The sequence below is a fragment of the Equus caballus genome, chromosome 27 (genome assembly GCF_041296265.1).
Source record: "Equus caballus isolate H_3958 breed thoroughbred chromosome 27, TB-T2T, whole genome shotgun sequence".
Classification (NCBI taxonomy): domain Eukaryota; kingdom Metazoa; phylum Chordata; class Mammalia; order Perissodactyla; family Equidae; genus Equus; species Equus caballus.
This window is the reverse complement of record NC_091710.1, coordinates 26790049-26813562: the sequence shown is the minus strand read 5'-3', so window position 1 is coordinate 26813562 and position 23514 is coordinate 26790049.

The window sequence follows — 23514 nt, the reverse complement described above, 5'->3', positions numbered from 1 at the left end:
GGGAAACAAAAGGGAATTAAGAAATGACCTGTGCCACAGGACACCAAAATGGCCCCAACCTCCATCCCCTGATGAAGATCAACAATGAGACAGCTATCTACGAAGAGAAATAACTCTAGGAGGGCTCTGGAGTCCACTTAAGAATGCTTGGCAACACAGTGGTAGAGAAAACCCGAGAGTAACCACACAAGAAGAGAAGGAACACAGCTTCATTTTGCTGCATCATCTCATTCCCAAGCTGGCACTGCTCAGAGCCAAGAGGAAACTTCTCAGCTAGAAAGAATTCCCTTTGCCAAGAAAGGAAAAGTGAGGAGAGTGACCAGCTTCCCCAGCCTTTTGAGGCACTGAACCATGGTCCCTCTTTGGATTCACCTCAACCAGACTGGCAAAGTTCAGATAGATGGAGATGGCTAGGAATAAGGGAGAAAAACAGGGACTGCCAGTAACAGCCATGCAGTGGGAACGATTGCGTCACAGTGGCCTGTTCTGCAGCCAAACCCAGCAGATTTCACCACTGAAGGAACTAAAGGGCCAGTACAGCCACCTAGGACCCCATGCAGATTTCATGGGCTTTCACTCCCACAGGTATTTCTGGCCATTAATGCCAGCTGCCTGAACCTCTCCTCACTGCCCCCCAACCCCTGCCCTTGCCAGAGCCCAGGGAATGTAGCCACCTCAGGCCTCTGCAGATGTGTGAGTGTAAGATGCAACCCTAGACCCTCACAACTGACCCCCACTGCCATCTGCATGCTCAGGGCTAGCACTTTAGCTGTGCACGAATACATAACTGTTCTATACTGCAGCTCACATGCTGGTGGGCAGGGAGGAGATTGTGTAGCCATGGGAGAGCACACCAACTGCCAGAGCCCCTATAGATGCTTTTGGATCCAGATAAGGCCTTGTCTTCTGTCACTGGCCTGCACCACTGTGCTCAATTGAGGCTAGCCTCTCCAGCTGTGCTCAGGCACATTCCCAGCCCGAACCCTAACACTGGCCTCCACTGCAGTGCGCATGCCCAGGAGAATACTGTGCAGCTACAGGAGAGCATACTGATAGCCATGAATCCCACAGCTACCAGTGAGCCCACAGTTGGCCCTAGCCCTCACTGCCTGCCCTGGCCCCTACCACTATGTACATGTCTGAAACTGACCCCTCCACTACGTATGCACCTGCAGCTGGTCGCTGAAGCTGAGTGTGCTCATACCACTGGCTCTGGCTACCACTAGTACCTGCTGTGGTCCCTAGCTGCTGGACCTGGAGGCACCACTGAGGACCTCAGCAGCACTTGTAGCCACTGTGCACCTGACTACCCCCAAGGAATTAGCCAAGGACCATACAGTTGTTGATGCTATGGATCCCAAAAGCCTAAGCTGAAGAGACATCATGCCCCCACCCCAGCCCAGTGCCAACATATGCCCCCACACTTGGTTCCCTGCACCACTAGACCCAGGGACACAGCAAGCTCCAGTGTGCCCCCATCCGCAGGTGAAAGTCTTCCCTTAGTGAAGATAGTCCACAAAGTCTGGAAGAGGTGACTGCTTCTCCAAACTTGCAAATACTTATGCAAGGCTACAGGAATCAAGAAAAATCAGAGAAACATGACTCTGCCGAGGAAATATAGTAAACTTCCAGTAACTGTGCTGAAGAAATGGAGATCCAAGAATTTCATGACAAAGAATTCAAAATAATTGTTCTAAAGATGCTCAGAGAGCTACAGGAGAAGACAGACAAAAAAATTAACAATATCGGGAAAAAAGACAGGAATGAAATAGAAGTTTAACAAGGAGACAGAAAACATAAAAAAGAACCAAATACAAATATTGGACTTAAAGAATATACAATGACTGAACAGAAGAACTCAATAGAGAGCTACAATACGAAACTTACCCAAGAAGAGAGAATCAAGAGCAAGAAGACAGATCAATTGAAATATCCAATCAGAGGAACAAAAAGAATGAAAACAAATGAAGAAAGAATGAAAAGGAACAAAGAAAGCCTGTAGCATTGAAAGAAACACTGTACACATCACTGGAGTCTCAGAAAGAGAAGAGAGAAAAAAGGGGATAGAAAACATGTTTAAAGAAATAATGGCTGAGAACTTCCTAAACCTGGGGAGATATTTGTACATCCGAGTTCATGAAGCTAATAAGTACCCCAAAATTTCAATCCCAAACTAACTTCTCCAAGACCCACTAAAAAGAATTTTCTAAAATCAAAGGCAAAGAGAGAATTTTAAAAGCAACAAGAGAAAAATAGATTCTCTCTTATGAGGGAATCCCCCCATAAAGCTATCAGTGGATTTATCAGCAGAGACCTCGTAAACCAGGAGAGAATGGGACGATGTATTCAATGTGTTAAAAGAAAGAAAATGCCAACCAAGAATACTTTACTCAACAATGTTGACTTTCAGAAATGAAGGTGAGATCAAGACTTTCCCTAACAAACAAAAGCTGAGGGAATTAATCACCACTAAACCTGCCCTACAAGAAATGCTGAAAGGAGTTCTTCAAGCTGAAATGAAAGGATTATAATCAGTAAGATGAAAACGTATGAAAATATACAACACATTGGTAAAGTTAAGCATAGAATCAGATTTAGAATACTTTAATACTGTAAGATGGTGGTGTGTTAACTACTTTACTGTAGCATAAAGGTTGAACACAAAAGTATTTCAAAAAAGCTATAGTTACAACAATTTCTTAATGAATATAGAATATAAAAATATGTGACATCAAAAACATAAAAGAGGAGGAGTGAAAAGGTAGAGTTTTTCTACGTAATTGAAGTTAAATTGTTATCAGTATAAAATAGACTATTATGTGTATATATATATGTATATATACACACATATATATAAAAGATATTTTATGTAAGCCTCATGGTAACCATAAAGCAAAAACCTACAGTAGATTCAGAAAATATATACAAACAGAATCAAAGGATAACACTGTTGAAATTCATCAGTTCACAAAGGAAGGCAGCAAGAGAGGAAGAAAGGAATAAGGAAACTGCAAAATCGCCAGAAACCAACTGATAAAGTTGCATTAGTAAGTCCTTACCTATTAATAATTATTATAAATGCAAATGGATTGAATTCTCCAATCAAAATATATAGAGTGTGAGGCCGGCCCCCTGGCATAGTGGTTAAGTTTGCATGCTCTGCTTCGGCAGCACGAGGTTTGCCAATTTGGATTCTGGGTAACAAATTTACAAAGATTGAAATCACAAGTATCTTTTCTGACCACAATGACATGAAACTGGAAATCAATAATAGGAGGAAATCTGGAAAATTTTTAGAAATCAAATGACACATTCCTCAACAACTGATGGTTCAAAGAAGAAATACAAAGAGAAATTTTCAAATATTTTGAAAAAACAATAATGGAAACACAACATCAAAATCCAAGGGATGCTACAAGAGCAGTTCTAAGAGGGAAGTTTATAGTGATAAATACCTTAAATAAGTAAAAAGAAAGATATCAAATAAACACCCTAACTTTACACTTCAAGGAACTACAAAAAGAGAAGAAACTAAGCCCAAAGTTAACAGATGGAAGAAAGTAACAAAGATCAGAGCAGAAGTAAGTTAAATAGAGATCAAAAAAGCAGTAGCAAAGATTAAAAAAAACTGAGTTGGTGTTTTTTTTTTGGAGGAAGATTAGCCCTGACCTAACTACTGCCAGGCTTCCTCTTTTTTGCTGAGGAAGATTGGCCCTGAGCTAACATCTGTGCCCATCTTCCTCTACTTTATATGTGGGACGCCTACCACAGCATGGCATGTCAAGCGGTGCCAAGTCTGCACCCGGGATCCAAACCGGTGAACCCCAGGCCATCGAGAAGTGGAACGTGCACACTTAATCACTGCACCACCGGGCCGGCCCAGAGTTGGTGTTTTTAAAAGAAAAAATTGACAACTTTTAGCTATACTAAGAGGAGAAGAGAGGATTCGACTAAATAAAATCAGAAATGAAAAAGGAGGCATTACAACTGATACTACAGAAACACAAAGGACATAAGAGAGTGCAATGAATGATAATATGCCGACAAATTGGGTAACCTAGAAAATTGGAAAAATTCTCAGGAACACAACCAACCAAGACTGCATCATGAAGAAATAAAAAACCTAAACAGATCAATAATGAGTAAGGAACTTGAAGTCATAACCAAAAACCTCCCAACACAAAAAAGCTCAGGGCCAGATGATTTCACTGATAAAATCTACCAGGTATTTAAAGATGAATTAATGCCAATCCTTCACAAACTCTTACAAAAAACTGAAGAGGAGGGAACACTCCCAAATTCCTTTTGTGAGGCCACCATTATCCTAATACCAAAGCCAGGTAAGGACAATATAAGAAAAGAAAGCTGCAGACCAATATCCCTAATGAATCTAGATGTAAAAATTCTCAACAAAACATTACCAAACCAAATTCAACAGCACATTAAAAGGAACATACACCATGATCAAGTAGATATATCCCTGGGATACAAGAATGTGTCTACATAGGCAAATCAATAAATGTGACACACAACATTAATAGAATGAAAGATAAAAATCTTAATATCATCTCAGAAGCAAAAAATGCATTTTACAAAATACAACATCCATTCATGATAAAAAAAAAAAAAGTCAGCAAATTGAGTACAGAAGAAACATACCTCAACACAACAAAGGGCATATATGACAGACTCACAGCTAACATCATACTGAACGGTCAACGATTAAAACTTTTTCCCTAAGATCAGGAACAAGACAAGGGTGCCCCACTCTCAACACTCCTATTTAACACGCTACTGTAAGTCCTAGCCAGAGCAATTAGGCAATAAAAAGAAATAAAAGACATAAAAATCATAAAGAAAGAAGTAAAATTGTCATCATTTGCAAGTGATATGATCTTATATATAGAGAATCCTTAAGACACCACCCAAAAACTCTTAGAACTAATCAATAAATTCAGTAAAGTTGCAGGATAGAAAATTAACATATGGAAATCAGTTGTGTTTCTGTACACTAACAATGAAATATCTGAAAAACAAAGAAACCATTCACAATGGCATCTAAAACAATAAAATAATAAGGAATAAATTTAACAAAAGACAAGGAAGATCTGTACACTGAAAACTACAAGACATTGATGAAAGAAATTGAAGAAGACACAAATAAATGGAAAGATATCACACGTTCATGGATCCGAAGATTTAATATTGTTGAAATGTCTGTACACCAAAAGTGATCTGCAGATTCAGTACAATCTCTATCATAATTGTAGGGGTATGTTTCACAGAAATAGAGAAAACCTTCCTAAAATTTGCATTGAACCACAAAAGACCCTGAATAGCCAAAGCAACCCCGAGAAAAAAGAACAAAGCTAGAGGCATCACACTTCTTGATTTTCAACTGTTACAAAGCTACAGTAATCAAAACAGTATGGTACCAGCATAGAAACGGAAACATATGTGAAAAACCTTCACATATATGGTCAACTAATATTTGACGAGGGAACCTAGAATACCCAATGAGGAAAGAAGAGTCTCTTCAATAAATGGGGTTGGGAAAACTGCATAATCACAAGCAGAAGAATGAAATGAGACACCTATATTACACCACTCACAAAAACTAACTTGAAATAGGTTAAAGACTTAAACATAAGAACTGAAACTGTAAAATTCCAAGAAGAAAACACAGGGATAAATCTCCTTGACATTGGTCTTTGCAATGATTCTTTGGATGTGGCACTGAAAGCACAGGTAACAAAAGCAAAAATTAATGAGTGGGACTACATCAAACTAAAATGCTTCTGCATAGCAAAAGAAACAATCCACAAGATGAAAAGGCAACCCATGGAATGGGATAAAATGTTTTCAAATCATGTATTTGATAAGGGATTAATACTCAAAATATATAAAGAACTCCTACAGCTCAATAGCCAAAAAAATAAATCAATAAACAACCTGATTTAAAAATTGGCAGAGAAACCGAACAGATATTTTTCCAAAGAAGGACATAGAAATGGCAACAGGTATATGAAAAGGTGTTGGACATCACTAATCAACAGAGAAGGAAAATCAACACCACAATGAGCTATCAACTTGCATCTGTTATACGTTGTTATTATCATGAAAAAGGTGAGGGATAATTGTTGGCAAAGATGTGGAGAAAAGGGAACCTGTACATTTAGTGTACTGTGGTGGGAATATAAAGTGGTACAGCCACAATAGAAGACAGTATAGAGTTTCCCCCCCAAATTGAAAGTTGTACTACTTTATGATCCAGCAATCCACTTCTGGGCATATATTCAAAGCAATTGAAATCAGGATCTTGATGAGATATCTGCATCTCCTTGTTGTTTACAGCATTAATCAAAATAGCCAATATATGGGGGCCAGCCCAGTGGCGCAGCAGTTCAGTTCACATGTTCTGCTTCGGCAGCCTGGGGTTCACTGGTTTAGATCCCGGGTGCGGACCTATGCACCACTTGTCAAGCCATGCTGTGGTAGGTGTCCCATATATAAAGTAGAGGGAGATTGGCATGGATGTTAGCTCAGGGCCAGTCTTCCTCAGCAAAAAGAGGGGGATGGGATGCAGATGTTAGCTAAGGGCTAATCTTCCTCAAAAAGAAGAAAGAGGAAAAAGAATAGCCAAGATTATGTAAATATATATATATAACGAACTGTTTTTCAGCCACGAGACAGAAGAAAATCCTACCATTGGAAATAACATGGATGAATCTTGAGGGTATTGTGCCAAGTGAAATATGTCAAAAAAATACGTATACTGTATGTTCTCATTTATATTTGGAATCTAAAAAAAGCCAAAGTCATAGAAACTGAGAGTAGAGTGGTGATTATCAGAGGCTGGGCACTGGAGAAATGAGGAGATGTTAGTCAAAGGGTACAAACTTCCAGTCATAAAATGACTAAGGTCTGGCTATCTAATCTACAGCATGGTGATTATAGTTAATAATGCTTTATAACGTACTTGAAAATTGCTAAGAGAGTATAACTTAAATGTTCTTACCACAAAAAAGAAATAGTAATTATGTGAGGAGATAGAGGTGTTAGTTAAGCTATGGTGTTAATCATTTTGCAATGTATGAGTGTATCAAATCAACACATTGTACACCTTAAACTTACATAATATTCTATATCAATTATATCTAAATACAGCTGGAAAAAAGAGAAACATTCTGGGGCTGGCCTGGTGGCGCAACGGTTAAGTTTGCACGTTCTGCTTCTCGGTGGCCCAGGGTTCGTGGGTTCGGATCCCTGGTGTGGACATGGCACCACTTGGCAAAAGCCATGCTGTGGTTAGGCATCCTGTGTACAAAATAGAGGGAGATGGGCATGGATGTTAAGTCAGAGCCAGTCTTCCTCAGCAAAAGAGGAAGATTGGCAGTAGTTAGCTCAGGGCTAATCTTCCTCAAAAAAAAAAAAAAAAAAGAGAGAGAAATGTTCTTTGCCTATGAATACATTATAATTTAGTTGTATATAGGATAAAACTAGTATTTATATTATGTGATAAATGGTAAGTGGTATATAAAAGTATAAATTGGGTTCATTGTATATTGGAAAAGGAGAGAGGAAGGGAAGACAAAAAATTTTAATATAAAAGATAGTTTTTTCAGGGTCAGGAATTTGACAGATATAAGCTGTATTATGCTAACTAGATGGGCTTACCAGGTTTCGAAGGACAGGCCCAGTGTGGAAGGTGTAATGTGTGTCTCCCTGGCACCCTGAACAGGTGGTCGTATGAGAACTGAGTGCTACTTCATATGATACAAGTCTTCCCAGCCTTATGGAAGTGGTACCAATCAACATTTAGTCACTTTTTTAGGCTGTATTAGGAACTGATCTACTTAATGTACAGTGTAACTCAAGTTGTAAAATTTTAAACAGGATACAAATTTTATCCTTTTTCCTTTCATGGACACTCATAAAAATATTCCCTGTGCTGTTAATGAAATTTCTAACTCAACTGAAAGATGCAATATGCAACACTGCCTGCCATGCAAATTTAGTTTTTATACTTACAATAAGAGCACTTACAGTCCACATTTAGGCAGCACTAATGTGTTGCTAAAGCTAGCAAAAGGAAATGAGTTATAGATAGACCCGACCCTGCTCCCTTAGCTTATTGTATTATACTTAGGTGCACTGACATATAGTCAACATACGGGATACTTTCAAATCCTGATCTTTTGTTACAGTGATCTACTGCTATGTAACAAACTACCCCAAAATACAGTGACGTAAAACAATTTATTATTGTCGCTCACTGTTCTGTGAGTGACCGAGCTCACATGTGCTCTTCTTGCCTGAGGTCATTCACATAGTTACAGTCAGATAGGAGATGAGGCCCCTCTGGGCTGGATGTCCATGGCGGCTTTTTACCTCACAAATCCTGTTCCTCACCTGGGAAGCCCAGAAAAAGGGGGGTTGGCTAGACATTTCTCTCTGCCCCTAGAGCTTCTCCGTTTGGCTAGCTAGTTTGGGCTTCTTTACAGCATGGAGGTCTCAGTATAGACTTCTTACATGGTGGCTGGTTTTCCTTTGAACACCTATTCCAAGAGAACAATGTGGAAGCTGCACAGCGTTTTGTGACCCAGTCTCAAAATTAACTTGAATTCACAAGACACAATTACTGGGAAGCATGGTTCTTTGGGGAATCCATGTTTGAAAACTAAAGACCACATCTGTCATGTATGCCTTATTGAAATGTGACAATGTCTGGCTTTAGTAGACTCTTGTTATTCTCAAATCGGGTATTCAACAAGTATTAAGAACCCACTTTCAAAAGAGTACCTAATATAAACATTTAAAATCTGCATCAGAGCTCATAGCACTTTAACAAATTATTTAATTAATGATTACTAATTATAGATTATGTGCCAGAGACTGTGCTGGATACTGATGAGTTCTGGTAGATAGGTGGGGTAAACACATGAGGAAACTGAAGCTCAGAAGACTCCAATGGAAGTAGGCTTGGCTTCTCCAAAGGCAGCAGAATCAGATACCCATACATTGCAGTGACACTCAGAACATTTGCTGATAAAGAAACAGGACAAACAAAACAAAATTTTGAACTGCATTTTTATAAATAAGACTTAAGGTGTATGATGTGATATATAAGGTGTATGATATAATGTGTTCTGTAGTTTAACACTCAAAATTTGAGAGATGGGTTTGTAATGTATAGAAAAAAATTCCCTATTGTCTCTTAAAATATACCTCAACCAAAAACACATTTGCCAGGTGTCATGCTCAATGGCAGTGGTTCTCAAACTTTAGAGAACAGCAGAATCATCTGGCAGGCTTATGAAACACAGATTCACAGATTGCTGGGCTTTATCCCCAGACCTTCTGATTTGCCAAGTCTGGGGTGGGGCCCAAGTACTTGCATTTCTATCAAGTTCCTAGGTCATGTTGATGCTGCTGTTAAGGGGATCACACTTTGAGAAACACTGCCATATGATTATCTATAATGTAGAAGAGTGGTTAAAGCATTGATGCAGAGATGTTGACAAGAGGCGGGGGGTGAGTCTTAAACATGTTACTTAATCTTTCTGGCTTAGTTTCCTGATCTTTATAATGAAGACACTTAATAGCAGCTACCTCTTTAAATTGTTGTGCCAATGAAATGCTATATAGCATGAGCTCAATAAATATTAACCACACTAATAATTATAATTCTATAACAGACATAGTCCTATTCTCATATATCCTACGTGAGGGTTATTGTATGCTTTCTATAATGGTACATCTGTTTGCTCTGCAATCGTCTTCGCAATTTCCTGAAGTCATCTTCCAGCTGGTCACTGTGAGCATTGTGCTTTTCCCTGCTCCCTTCAGAAGAGAAGAAACAACAGAACTTTCTGATTATCTGTTTTCTTCCTTGTATACAGTGCATAAAATCTAGCAAATAAGTATTTAAAATAATCTACAGACTCAAAAAATAAATCTTACTGTTTTCAAGTTAAACTCCTCCTGGGATTGGTATTAAAAGAGAATTAGGTTTGCATTAGTTGAGCTTTGCAGGATGCCCTGATAATGCCTCAGCAATCAAAATGTAATTATAGAATAGGGATGTTTCAATGGCAGAATATTTTTTTCTATTCAGTGTGAGCTCTAACAGTCAAGCATGTAGTTGCATTAAGGTGAAGATAAACTAAGTTCCAGGTGACTTATCAAGCTGTGTGGTCAAATATAGAGCAATAGTTAAGAACAACAAAAAAACCCAGTAATAAATAAATCACAACATATTTCCTTCACTATCAATAAACATCATCTCTTGCTTCTCCAATAACATGATCCGTGCTGTGAGGCTGCTGCGAGTGAATAGGATGGAAATGTAATCGTCCTGCTTTGCTTTTCTCTGTGCCATTGCTTCATCCATTGGTCCACCCATAATCTTTTTCTGTGCTTCAGTTTATTCATCCAAACTAGATTAACAATTTTCAATATACTGTTTTTAGAACACTGGTAAAATGAGATGCTCAATAGAAAAAGTTCCCTGTAGTCAAAAAAGTTCTGGAAGCATTTTAAGCTCTATTCTTCTTCAAAAGTTAAGACGCATATTATCACTTGAAAGACTCCGAGGATTCCTACTCTAAAGAAACCAATGTTTTTCAACTATAATAGACTATTGATATTTCATAGCAACCAAATTTCCGAAGGGTATACTCCTTTGAGCAATGCTGCTCCAAGTCCTAATTGCCCCACACGTAGTGGATTGTAGAAGTTCATGAACTGTCAGTTAAGGATTCTTTATCCAGCAAAACTATCCTTCAAAAATAAAGCAAAGTAAAGGCATTCCTAGATAAACAAAAACTGAGAAATTTATTGTTAGCACATCTGTCCTTCAAAAATTCCTTTAGGCTGAAAGAAAATGACACTAGATGTGAAGTCAAATATACAAGAAAAGAAGAAAAGCAGGGAAATGATAAATATGTGAGTAAATATAAAATACTCTCGCAATATATATTTTTTGTTTTTTCTTAATTTCTTAAAAATATACTTAGAACGTTTAAAGCAATGATTATAACACTACTACTGTGTTTATAGCATATGTAGATGTGATACATATGACAATAATAGCACAAAGGAGGGGGGAATGAGGCAATATTTTAGTATAATTGGGTCAGTATTAATCTGAAGTGGACTGTGATAAATTCAGATGGGGAGGTGGGGAAAATGGAGACATTTTGGTCAAAGGATGCAGAGTTGCAATTATGTAGGATGAATAAATCTAGAGATCTAATACAAAGTAATGTTCAATACAGGATAATACCATGTTGAATACTAGGAATTTGCTAAGAGAGTAGATTTCAGATGCTCTCACCTCACACAAAAAAATTGTAACTAAGCAAAGAGTTAATTAGCTTCACTATGTATATGTATATCCAAACATCATACCATACACCTTAAATATATGCAATTTGTATGTTAAAAAGAAGACGCATGTTGTAATCCCTAGTGTAAACCCCTTCAAACGTTAACTCACAAAAATCAGAGGTAAAATCTCAGCAGAGTAATTAAAATGGTTTACTAAAAAATATTGGTTTAGCAAAAAGAGGAGTAAAGGATGAACACTGAGATAATGACAACAGCAAGAATACATGAGACATAGAAATGGCAAAATAACAGATGTAAATTCAACCATATCAATACTTATATTAAGTATGAATGCACTAAAGACCCAATAAAATGACACAAATCAGCAGTCTAGATAAGAAAAAGCAAGATTTAGTGATGTGCTCTTTACAATAGAAATAGTTTAGAGTCAAAGATGCAGACAAGCTGAGAGTTAAAGGAAGAAGGTGCACTCTGCAAACAGTAACCAGGAGAGAGCTGAAGTGCCTATGTTAAAAAGGTAATAGAAAATTTTTATTTAAAAATACATATCTATAAAATGCTAGGAAAGACTTTTTTTGCAAATATTTAAACATATTGAAAATCTAGATGTCCTTTTAAAATGTACAAGGGTATACAATATTTAAAAATAATTCTGTTGGGGGCTGTGGAAGTAAAATTGTTTGAAGTCTACTCTTCTACACAAATTCTATCATTGTACAGAGAAATAAATTAAGTTTCATGGGGCTCTGACTTATCCAGAGTCACAGATTATAGTAATGTCAATATTAAAAGCCATACTCTTTCTTGATCCTGCATCAACATAGGATGATGATGAAGTTCATGGAATTTGGAGCTACATTTAAAAAATTCCAGCTTGTCAACTGTGTGACCTTGTAGAGTTTTCTTAACTTCTCTGTGTCTCAATGACCCCATCTGTAAGGTGGAGACAATAATGGTATCTATCTCACATGAATTTTATGAGGTAATACATGTAAATACTCAGAACAATACCTGGCAGAAGTAAACCATAGATGTGAGTTATTTTTATTCTTACATTTGGAATGTTCTAATAAATGTGCTAAAGATAAATCATTACCACATCTGCCAGCACATTTCCACAATGCTGGCACAGATTTCAGAGATCCTGACTCACATGTTGAATCTACATCTGGGCATCAAGCCGTTTTAGCAGTCAGCATCAGAGAGATAGAGCTGCAAAGAGGCAGCACTGAAGGAAAATCTTGCTAACAAGACAGAATGTGCTGAACTCAGCAGGTTTGTCTGTTATTGCTGATGAAGGGGAGACAGTGCAAAATGTGAGATGTGGGACACTCGGAGGAAAGTCTATATGATGCAATTAATTTATTGCTTGCTTGGAGACTAGAAATGGAACATTAGGTCCAAAGGATAGCCAGATGGCAACTCATTGACCTCGGGAAATCTTTTTCTGAAGGAAAGCTTTTTTTCTAGCCTTCTGCTCCTCACTTCCCATCCTGAGATCATGTGCAAGGCTCACCCAGACACAAACAGCCTTCTCTTGCTGCTGTGTCTTTGCTTACGTGGATCAATTGTTCTGGAACATCTCTCACCCACTTGCTATTTTTCCTTTCCCACATTTTGTCTTAATACAGTGCAATTCATTCAACTGAACGCTTAATATGTCCTGGTCCCTGGGATGAGCACTGAGGCTACAAATTCACAAAAGTCTAGAATAAAGTGTGGGGGTGTTCTTATCACCCTTTATTATGATTTTCTAAAAGAAAGGCAGGCACAGGTGTTCTGTGAGTGTAGATGGGTTATCTTACCCAGCCTAGGGGTGATCAGCAGCCACTCCCTGAATGGTTTAGGGAGTGGTAGTTGACTCTACAAGGAGAAGAGACAAAGGTGATGCACCTGCACAGGTCAGAGGGGAGAGAGTGGATGCTCATTATAGCTGAAGAATAGGGCACCTGGTGCGTAAATGAATAAAAATGAAGCCAGAAAGGTGGGAAAGGGTCAGGTCATGAAGGAGCTTAGAATGATGAATGTCTTCCTAAGGAATTTGGATTTTACTGTGACCCTCATGGGAAGTCACTAAGGGACTTAAGCAGTAGAGTAATTTGATCAGATTTGTATTTCAGAAAGAGCACTTTGACAAAATGTGAAGAAGAGATGGATTAAAAGAGTGGGGGTGAGAGTATAGTCACTAATTTATTTAGGAAGCTATTGGAAAATATCCGTGAGGAGAAGATGAGGCCCTGAACTAAGGCAGTGATGGAGAGAAAGAGAAAAGGGGATCAAGTTGAGAGACACTCAGGGAGAAATCAGTATTCTTTGATATCTAATTGGATATGTGAAGTGAGGTATAGGCAGGATGACTCTCGAACTTTTGGCTTTAGTACCTGTATAGATGGTGGTACCACTATCAAGAGGGTATATAGGAAGTGGGATCAGATGATAAGACTGTATTTGAATATGTTCACTTTGAGATTCATGTATTTATTTGTTTAAAAATATTTGCAGAGAACCTACCTAGTAGATGCCAGAGACAACTCTAGGCACTGGGCGTACAGCAGTGAGTAATACAAACAGAAATTCCTGCCCTACTGGAGCTTACCTCTAGTGGGGTATCTCTGGACATCCAAATAGGTGATTGAATTTCTGCTGGAACTTAGCTGAAAGATTTGGTCTAGAAATGTCGATCTAAGGGAAAGCAGCTTATAGTAATCATCAAAACTATTGCTTAATAAGTTTCTGTACTTAAAAAACATCTTACTGAACAAAGAAAAAGATAAAGTTTAGCAGAAGTATTTAAGCCAATGTGGGTCAAAAACTAATATAATCGTCAAAAAAGCTAATGCCAATATATTGCTGCTTTAGTGGTTATATAAAACTAAAACCAGGAGGTGATAAGGATACTTTGTAACTAGAGAAGGCTGTATGTAGACAGACTGCAGGACATTTAGAGAAGAGTGACTTTGAGGTTGGAAGACTCACACTATATCTAATGAGGAATGGTTAGATCAAATGGAGATGTTTAGCCTGCAGAAAGTGATCATGGCAATTGTCTTCATACAATTAAGTCTGTTGGAGACACAAGGGGGATAACTAGTATCAATGGAGAGGAAGTTACAGGGAGAATTTCAATAATAAGAGCATTGCCACCTCACGCATCTCCCAAGATACTTAGCCCCAGATTCAGTGATGTATTAGTTAGGGTTACACAAGAAACAGAACCAATAGGATGTGAGAGTGTGTGTGTGTGTGTGTACACATATGTTCATAAAAAGAGATTTATTATAAGGAATGGGCATGGAGTTATGGAGGCTGGCAAATCCCAAGATCTGCAGGGTAAGCCAACAAGCTGGAGACCCAGGAGAGCTGATGAGGTAGCTTCAGACCAAAGGCCAGTGGGTTCAAAATCAAGGAAGAGCCAATGTTCCATTTTGAGTCTAAAAGCAGAAAAAAAATGTTGATGTCCTAGTTTGAAGGCGATCAGGTAGAAAGAATTCTCTCTTACTTAGGGGAGGATCAGTCTTTTTGTTCCATCCAGGCCTTCAGATGATTGGTGCGGCCCACCCACATTAGGGAGGGCAATCTTCTTTACTCAGTCTACTGACTTAAATGCTAATCTCATCCAAAAACACCTAACAGAAAGACCCAGAATAGTGGTAGACCAGATATCTGGGTACCTCATGACTCAGTCAAGTTGACACATAAAATTAACCATCACAAGTGAGAATTGTTTCTACCTGAAGATTGGTTGATCTCCGTCTGGGAATAGACAGCATGGTCAGAATTTGTAGTCCAACTAAACAAATTCACTTCTGAGCATTTGTTCAAAGACTTATTTCAAACAAGCTCCAGGTTCTTGAAAATAAAACTCATGCTGTGAGATCTCTGTGTTCTCCTCAGGGCATGAAGTCTAGACAGCCACGCTGCTGGTCCAGGTTAGGAATACTGCAATTCACAATTGTTGTCTAACTTGCTTCCCAAACCAAGGATATCAGCAAAAGGCAAACTCTTCTCATCAGTTCAAAGTTCTATTTGCCTTTTTTTGTCTTTTCTATTTTTTCTTCTCAAGGACCACACTCAGAAAACAGAAGAAGAGAGAATGTGAGCATTTAAAATGTATTTTTAATTGGGGGAATTTGATCAAAAGCACTGTAAAACTCCAAGCTCTGACAGTGCCTAGTTCCCATTTAATCTTCATTTCTCCATTTCTCGTCAGCTGTGCGTGCAGATGCTGAAATCTTGTTTGTTTATCATGGGGCCAAGAAGATTTATGGTTGGGTGCATGTTAGGCTGCCTTCCGTGCTCTCTTGGCACAGCTCCTGAACAGCACAGCACGGGGGACACTTAAACATGCTTAATAGGGAAGTCAGTCCCACATGTTCCCTGTAGTTCTCATCTGGTTATTTTTCAGCTTATGCTTTGGTTGAAGTTAAGGTAATTACAAAGTTATTATTTGTCATTTCCATTATCTTTGGGGTCAGAAAGACATCTGTTGAAAGTTAGCATCATCTGTCATGTAAGCCAGTTGGTGGTCAGCACCTGAGTGCATGTAAAAAATGAGAGAAGGGGCTAAGTGCCCATGCAGGCTAGCTCTGTGTGTTTGTGTGTGCGTGTGTATGTGTTTGTGTGTGTGTGTGTACAAAAAATCTAACCCTGCTGTGAAGTCTCAAGAAGCCTGCCTTCTTGCGACACCAGTAATGATGAGCTGAAAAGAAGCGTGGAATGCTGTGGTCCACAATATTCTCAGGGTGTTGAAGTCACTGATGTGGAGAAAAGTAATTGAGTCAGATGAAGTATTCTGAGTTTCCTTCCTGCTGGGCTATTTATTTTCTTCCCTAAAATGCTGCGCATAGTTCTCTTTGCAGAGTGAAAATGAGAAAATGGTCTATGATTTGAAATGCTGCATTGTTTAATGAAGAAACGTGTGATATTATGATCAGTGCTGGCTTTTTGAGAACCAGCAAATACCTTAATGTTTGCAAATTCAAAAATATCAGTTGATCCTTCAGTTCAGAGTTAGCAAACTTTTTCAGTAAAGGACCAGATAGGAAATATTTTAGCCTTTGTAGGCCATACAATCTCTGTTGTAACTACAAAACTCTGCTGCTGGAACCCAAAAACAGCCATAGGCAACGCACAAGTAAATGAGCATGGCTGTGTTCCAATAAAATCTTCTTTAGAAAAACAGACAATGGGCCAGATTTGGCTCATGGGCCTTAGTTTACGAACTCTTGCTTTCATTGGCATTCCACTAAAAGCTTGCCCCTGAACAAATAGACCATGCAATAGAGACTTGAGATGGGATTGTAGAGAATCAGAAAGGAGTAGAAGAAGGACTCCTACTCTGAACTGTGTAGTTTCCCAGGCATTGGGCCTGTCGGTCTGCTCCAAATTCTCTCTGAACAACATATTTACCCAACTCCCTTTCCTGAAGCTTATATATACTGAGGCAGACCAACCTTTCTTTAGGGTCATGTTCTACAAATCCAATTTTGTTTTATATGCTCTGAAGAGATAAAATTTGGGTACGTATCTTTCTCTTAGCACCATGAAAATATGGGTGATGTTCAAAATTCTATAGATCTGAGCATTTGGATATTCAAAATATGTCTGCAAACTCAGTATTAACCATAGACTGCTATTGTTTTCAAGTCCCATTATTTACCAAAAGGAAAATAAGCAATTGTTGGGTGTATTAATACATGCTCCTTTGTTAGATGGGAAGAATTTCTTTAATCCTCAAAGAGGAAAATAAAATCTTTACAGATCAGTGAAGTTAGCCCAATGTCAGCTCAGAGAATGATAATATGCCAAACCAAAGACCAGAGCTTAGCTCTTAGTGTGTTGAGCACTAACCAGGATTTAGAAAGTGGGGGATAGACTTTGAATTCAGTTTCACAAATGCTTTTACCTTTTCTCAGAGGTTCGTTTCCATTTGATAAGTTTAGGGGGATCTTATTCTGCTCCTCTGGATTTGTTCCACCAAAGAAGTTCTTAAAAGGAATAGGAAACCAAGATCAACTTTAGCTTTCATAAGGAAATTAAACTGAAACCAAAGAAGTTTGCTTGGATTTTAAAACTATGAGGCAAGAATTTGAAAAAGTATTAAAATTTGCTGAAATTCAAGAGTAAAGTTAAGTATGGCCCACATTTAGTATGCGTATTTCTTTTTCAATGAGAAATGACTTCTGAGAAACTTGCTCTTCCTCTGAGGGCAGAAAGCAGGGACCTCGGGAGACCTAAAGTAAGATGCAATGTCTTTCACACGAATACCACTAGCCAGTATGCACATCTACTCCGGCAGGATGTTTCAGCAATGTGGTTGAAGGTTTGTGCAGACCAGCTGGAAAGTTCCTTCAGTGTCTTAACATGCGTCTGCTACTTTCCACACTCAGCCACTCACTATGAAGGTTGCGGACAGACTAAAATGTGTCATAAAAGCAATAACCATCCTTTTCCATTTAAGATTGGGGATAAACTGCTCAAGACAGGGTATAAATGTGTTCAATTTATATGACTCAGAAAAAAAAGAAGAAATATGTGTATTTTAGGGTCTAAAAATCCCTCAACAAGCTCTTTAAAGATATTGCCTTTAACATCAATTAGCTTTATTTAGTACAAACTCATATAAAATGGCTCATTATTAAATTCTTAGCTATATCCCTGACTATATGCCTTCAGATAGTGTTCCAATAAGTTACAAACATAGACAGATATTGATGAGTAAATGTAAGTAAAAATATAATTTTTTTTACTACTGAGTGAGAGACTTTACCTCCATTAAACATTTGGTATCAACAATTGGATGATTGCTACAGGACCAGTAGTTGGTGTAAAGTCATACATTTTTTGGCAGTTTCATCTAAAAATATCAAATTACAATAAAACTAAAAATAATAAAAACTTAAAGCTAACATTTTTGAATTTGAACAATGTGCATGAATTTTAAAAGTACATCAAACTCTTTCTTTCATATACCAAAATTAGAATAATTGACAGAAAATGCTGTTAAGCATGTGTATTTAAAATATAGTTTCTATTTTAGGAAAAAAATAAAACGTGCGGTTAAGTCCTATCTCACTACTGGGAACAATTGGGATGACCAACAGGTGTAAGCACTCAAGAAAAATGGTACCTCAGAGGTATTTCACTAGCTCTTCACCTATGAGGTAAATAAGAAATGAAGTCTTCACAGAGTCATGGGCTCAGTTGTTAGTTTACAGGGTTTATTATCGAAAGTGCAAAGATATTGACAGATGTGGAAATAATTATTAAAAGCTTTTCTTACACAGAGTTTGCAGTGTTGACCAATTGCAATGTAAATACTTTAATTGAAACAATTACCAGTGAAAACTGCAAAAGCCCAATATTATAAGGATTGACTATTAATTTGTTAAACAATGATTGCTTGCTTAATGCTTACTCTGTACACTATGTTGTACTGGGCACTATGGAAGTTACGGGAAAATTTCTGTTAGGGTACTGTTTTGTCAACAGGATCTGGGACTTACTCATCTTTGCTTCACCCATAATGGCTAGGGCAGTCTTAGTAATAAGTAGCAGTAGTAATAAGCATTACTCCCTATTTTTTAAGTGCATGAAATCTACCAGGAACACATCATGTATAGATAAAAAAGAAATAAACCTATAGCATTAATACTAAAATGATATACTGACTTTTAAAATATAAAGTTGTGCTATAATATATAAGGTGATATGAGGTATGTACTATGCTTGCCCTTTGGCACCAAAGAACATTGTCGAAATTTTTGATAATGTTTTGTATACTATTTGATCACTAAATTCTGCACATATCAAAGACCATAAGGAAATTTATTACACGTTTGCCCCAGAGAGGAACAATACACAGTACTCTTCATTATTTTAAAACAGATTTCAAATTTCCAGCTACAAGAGTCATTTTGCCCCTTGTAGAGGTGTATGCAAGTATATATGCTCTGGGTCTGCATGGCTTTAAAGACACACACCTAAAAGAGATGTGACAAACTGATGAAGATCTTGGAAGTGATAAGCCATGTACACAAATACATTTCACTGCAGATTTTCTGAGCATGAAAAGACACAACTGATATTTTCAATGTAACCTAAACCTTACGCTGCTTGGGGAAATGGCCCTTTATCATTTCCTTTGTCATTATTAAGATAACTATTTCTCCTGTATTCATCTTTTCTTCCATGGCATGGCTTCAAAGTCGTACATAAATAAAATGCATGCAACTGCATGACACTCAGAATGTCTAGACTATATAACAAAAGATATATTTTTTTCCTTTATATGTCCATGAAGGCTGCGTGTCCTGGAAAGTGAGAGGAAAGGCAGAGTGGTGTAATGGCAAAATTAGTCAGTCACTCAGCCATCCAGATGCTGTGTTCCAGTGTTAGCTTTGTGACTAGTCACCTTTGGACCTTGAGCAAATCCTTTAACTTCTCTGAGCTTCAGTTATGTAATCTATAAAATGACATAGTTGCCCGTGCTCAAATCTTGGTTTCTAATACCATTCTCCAATAAAAGTATCTAGGGCTACTTAGAGAAAATATCTGATATGAGTACTGAGGCAGAGACTATACCAGATGAGCCTGGAATGTCTTGTTGTGCCAGAAAGTAAGAAAGAGCTCAAAAAACAATATGATAGGACACGGGAGCCAACTGAAAGAGCTCCCAGTGGCTAAAACTAGAATAACTTAAGCAACAAAACATATGATATGGGATTGGATTATAGCTCAAAGTGTAAACCAAAGTATAAAATGCCTATCCATGAATTCATACTGATGTAAATAATTGAATAAATAAATAGAGGAAAAGAGATAAATCTCCCCTAAAAAATAATTCTAAAGAATGTGTATAGATTCTCCCCGTTCAAGGGTGGAGTGTAACTCCTCACCCCTTAAACGAGGGTTACACTTTGTGACTTGCTCCCAAAGAGTATAGTATGGAAAGTGGAACCAAAAAGTAACTGCACAGCAGAGAAATCTGGCAAACACTACTAGTTACAACCAAGGTCAAGATCATCAGGGATGGGTCATGTTCGTAGCATGTATCCTTGATATAATGTGACGAGAAGGCACTTTACCCATATAGTCTTCCTCCCAAAAACTATAATCCCAGCCTGACTGTGGGAAAAACATCAGACAAAACCAGACTGAGAGACACACTACAAAATACCTAACCAGAATTCCTCAAAACTGTTGTGGTCATGAAAAACAAGAAAAGTCTGAGAAACTGTCATAGCTAAGAGGAGCCTAAGGAGATATAACAACTATACGTAATGTGGTACATTAGTTAAGATCCAGGGACAGAAACAGGAAGTTTGGGAAACATTAACGAAATCCAAGTAAAGAATGAAATTTAGAGAATAGGAATGTATCGGTATTAGCTCATTATTAGTGACAAAAGAACCATACTGATGTATGATGTTAACAATAGGAGAAATTAGCTGTGGGGTATATGGCAACCCTCTGTACTGTCATTGCATCTTTTCTGTAATTTAATGCTATCTAAAATAAAAAGTTTATTTAAATATTTTTAAAAATGACATACATGGACTAGATTTTCCATGATAGCTTTTTATTGTTCTATGACTTTAATACCTGGGTGTTGAAGTATTATTCCTTTGTGAATTTGCACCAGAAGAAATCTGTTTGTCTTAGCATAGTGCATTACAGAGGTTACTGAGCAATCTCGCATCCCCTACGGCCTTCATCAGTCTTAGCACCAAACACAGAATTTTCAATACATGTTGATTACATGCAAAAAGAAATTGATCATGATTATCTTTCCCCCTGATAAATAAAGAGAAACAAATTCTCATTCATGAATGAAAAACAGTCTTGTTTTTTTGATAAGTACAGTCTTTTAATCCTTAATAAACCCAAGAACAAGTGCAAAATTTTTGAGAGGATAGTACATACACTCACATTATAAGTCTATTAAAATCTTTGCATTGCAATAGTAGCTTATCAATACTCTCTATGCCATAACTATAATTAATTTACCGCGTTAAAAGGTAAGCAAATTCATTCATAGTCCTTGCTCATATTTTGGCACTTGAGGAGCTCCGTCCAGGAAGCAGTAGTTTGTAAGGTATAAACTTTCTGCACGTCCTGGTGCCAAAGTTACTTCAAGGATTAACCAGGCTGGGTCTTTGGAAGCAGAAAGGGATCTGCCTGTTTCCTTGGAGGCAGAAACTCAAGAGTGGTGAAGGGCTTCTCAGATACCTTCGAGCAAAACAATCTACCAAACTAAAAATGGTATAATGTGCAATCTCCCCTTCGATTCCTAAATGATTATGAACAGAAAGAGCATTTTAAAGGCAATACATTTAGAAGTATGATTTTGACCTCAAAATTATCTGAACATTTCTGATTTCTTATGGTGGGTTGGCTTCCTGACATTCCATTGCACTGTCTTTCCCTGTCATCTCTTTATCCACGTAGATCTCTAATTTCTCTGCTCCGGGGCGTGATTAGCCAAACCCGTCTTCTCCTCTGTAGGGCTGCAAAGATGAGTAAGTGAGGAACGATTAGGGGCCTTGTGTGATACGATCTATTTAAGTGTGAGAATATTATTGAAATTGGCACAACCTGGTTGGCAAAAGACAAAATCTCAGGGCAGCAGCTATATTTGCCAATCATGTCAGAGAGAGTGAAATACGATGCCCAGTGAAGCAGGACGCTTGCTTTAACTAAGAGACGACAGCAGGAAAGGAAGTATGAAAAGAGAAGTGTATCCCAACAGATTTTGAAAGCAGTACTATATTATGTTGGAAAGACAAAAAGGATATTTATGGCACATATTTGATTATTTGTTTACTCCTTCTTTCGTTAGATCTCCTGTAATCAAAATTTTTGTTTTGTTTTGTTTTGAGTTAATACTCTTCTTTGGTAAATCATACTACGCTGACACAGAATTGGTAACAAATGAAATAAGCCTAGCCCTGATTTACCTTCATATTATCTCTATGTTTTTTATTTGCTTTAAAAAAAATTCATATACCTTTACTAAATGGTACTGAAAGCTCCAAGTTATTTAAGAGAATAAACTTTTTGTTAGAAGTATCAAATGCTTTTGAAATTCCTATTGCTAATCTTAATTTCAGTCTGTTGTTTTGAATTGTTTGAACTTTAAAGATTTTTATTTTTAATACAAATTTTTCTAAGTACTAATGCATAATAAAAGTATATCAATTTGAAAAAATTGTAAAAGTCAGCCCTTTCAATACTTCGAATTCACCTTGTCCCAAAGTATTTGTATTTGCTTGTGTGTGTGTGTGTGTGTGTGTTTTAAATTCTAGGGTACTGTACTCACATGGTTGGGTTTTGCCCCTTTTATATTCCCAAGGGTTTTGTGCTGTAATGGTTGGGGTGGTAGCAGCCAAAAAAGTATTACTTCAGCAGAGATTGTTTTTATAGATGGAATTCTTATCCCTTTTCTGCTTGAGAATCCAGTCTGCATGATGTCATCACTTAACTCTCCATGGAACTGTTCCTGTTAGTCAAAGAAAACGTTAAAGCAACAGTTGGGTGTCTAATGGTGAGGCTCTTTTGGCTTGTAACAATAGAGACTGGTAGGGAAGGTCCTTAGTAGTTACCTGCCATTTTATTTTACTGATGATCAAATTGAGGCTCAAAAAAAAGATCAAAAAAAACAAACGACTTGTCCAAGCCATCGGAACCAATCAGGTGCCTCTGTACCCAAGGTTTCCTCTTGTGCTGTTTGTGTTTCACATGAGCTCTGGAGGGGCTATCCCCAAGCTCCTCCTTCCATTCAGGCCCATTACATGGTGTCATTGTTTACAGGTCCCTGTCAAGGGTAAGTTGCTCTTTTAATAGTCTCTTAATAGAGTGAGAAGTTTTGTTGTTTAACACTAGGACGCTCACATTCATTTAAATTTGAGTTTACCTCCCACCCACCCTGAGCACATGCACGTAATCCTGGAATTTTGGCCCCTTGGCCCCTTGGCACATCTATGGAGCTGTTTCATGGGGCATCCTCAAGGGAGGAGCAGAAACAGGAGAGAAATCATCAAGGTACATGCATATCAGACTATTGCTTTCAGTTGAACCCTGTCTACATTTTGCTTCGTGAAGGAAATAGGTCAGAAAATATAGAGTCCAAAATTTGTCTCTGTTCCTTTATGAGACATGCTA